Here is a 1,890-nt window from a genome sequence, read left to right on the forward strand (position 1 = left end):
GACCTCGCTAGAGACCACTAGGAGTGCGGGCTAGTGGCTGGGCTACGGCTTTAGCCTCAATCACCACAGACCCTAATGCTTTGCATGCCCTAGGTTATATGCCTAATCAAGCCGTTAACCAAATGCATGTGAATAGACTACAGGAGACTGACAATCTCCACGTGGTTAATTAGGTGGTTACTGTCAATTATCATTATGATATGAAACTAAATCCCAGTAAATCATACATGGGATCCAATTAAGGGAATCCCCATCTTAAATTGTGTCATCAATTAATTCGAATTCTTCCCTGTCAAACATTTTTATCTTTTATTTTAGAAATTAGCCTCTTTAATCACTCTACCACATATTTACCCTTCCGAACAATTGTGTTCCTACCTTGGGCCGACTAGTTGTGATAAATAGTCCTTGTGGTTCGATCCTATGCTTAGCACTGTATTACTTGCTGTGATAGGATACACTTGTCCTGTTAACCACTATATATTTTACGAGCATCAAGTTTTTGGCGCCATTGCCGGGGACTATTTTTGTTTATAACTAGTTTACTTTTGGTGATAGGTTTATATAATTGTTTGGAATTCCAAGAACCGAGGTTCTAGGAATTACTCATCATTGCATTTTGATTCTTAAGCTGATATTGTTCTTGCAGGACGTAAAAGGGTGACACAATGGCCAAAGATCCGTCGGTCATGGAGCTGTTGAGGGCAAAGCGGCCTATAAGCACCTCTGGCATCCTCGATCCGATAATAACAGCAATGTCATTTGAAATCAGACCAACAATGATTCAGATGATCCAGAACTCGGGACAGTTCGGTGGGGATTACTACGAAGATCCTAACTCACATCTTGACAAATTCATGGAGTACTGCAGCACTTTCAAGTGTGAAGACGTCGCATCTGAACAGATCTTCCAGAAGCTGTTTAGATTTTCTTTGAAAGAAGAAGCTGCAGAATGGCTACAATCCATTGAGCCAGGGTCTCTCACTGACTGGGACACTACAGTATCAGTGTTTCTAGCAAAGTACTTCCCTCCGTCAAAGACTGCACAATTCAGAAGCGACATCACCTCGTTTAGGCAGTCCGACAGTGAGAACTTGCATCTAGCTTAGGAGAGGTTCCAGAAGTTGTTAAGACGGTGCCCCCACCATGGTTACCAGCGGTACCAGCTTGTTGACATGTTCTACTCAGGAATATCTCCTGTCAGCCATGCCTTTCTGGATGCAGCAGCGGGAGGAAATCTATTCAACAAGACTGCAGTTCAAGCATACAATCTGATGAAAGAATTAGCTGAACGAAGCGCATGTTGGCAAGTTGAGAAGCCGGCTCCAAGAAGAGGCACAACAGCCAAAGAGTTCCCTGGAATATCTTCAGAATCAAATCATCAGATAGCAGCGCTTACAGAAAAAGTAGATCTACTGGAAACTCACCTGAAATCATCGGAACCAGTAGCAAGCTGTGAGGTGTGCAACGGAGGGCACAAGAACGTGGAGTGCCCGATTGTACTTGAACAGATCCATTATCTAAAACAGTATGGGTCAAATGGCACGCATTGGCAGCAGGACAGACATCGAGGATCAGGTTCTGAGACTGAATGGGAGAGAAGTATAGATGTCCTGAGAGAGAGCCTGAGTGCCATAGAAGGAAGATTGGCACACAATGAAGCTTTCTGCCAAAGGCTTCAAACACAGGTCAGTAAATTGGTAGAAGAGGAAGCACGAGCAATCACACTTAGGAGCGAAACACAGGTAAGCGCACCAGCCTTTGTGCCTCAGCAAGACAAGGCAGACCCCATTCCTGGTAATATCTCTACCCCGTCTGCTCCACAGGTAAGTGTTTCTGATCCAACTCCGATTACTGAAACTGATGTACCACCAACACAGGTTACCTTGC

The 1,890-nt window shown here is 44.3% G+C and overlaps 1 non-coding gene across 1 annotated transcript; it reads right to left on the bottom strand.

The window, feature by feature from the left end:
- Window positions 1-1,046: 1,046 nt before the first annotated feature.
- LOC136201767 (small nucleolar RNA R71) lies at window positions 1,047-1,153 on the bottom strand. Its single transcript, XR_010674109.1, has one exon. It is a non-coding gene; the product is annotated as a small nucleolar RNA R71 (small nucleolar RNA).
- Between the last annotated feature and the right edge of the window lie 737 nt (window positions 1,154-1,890).

Source organism: Euphorbia lathyris, chromosome 7 (assembly GCF_963576675.1).
Source record: "Euphorbia lathyris chromosome 7, ddEupLath1.1, whole genome shotgun sequence".
Taxonomy (NCBI): Eukaryota; Viridiplantae; Streptophyta; class Magnoliopsida; order Malpighiales; family Euphorbiaceae; genus Euphorbia; species Euphorbia lathyris.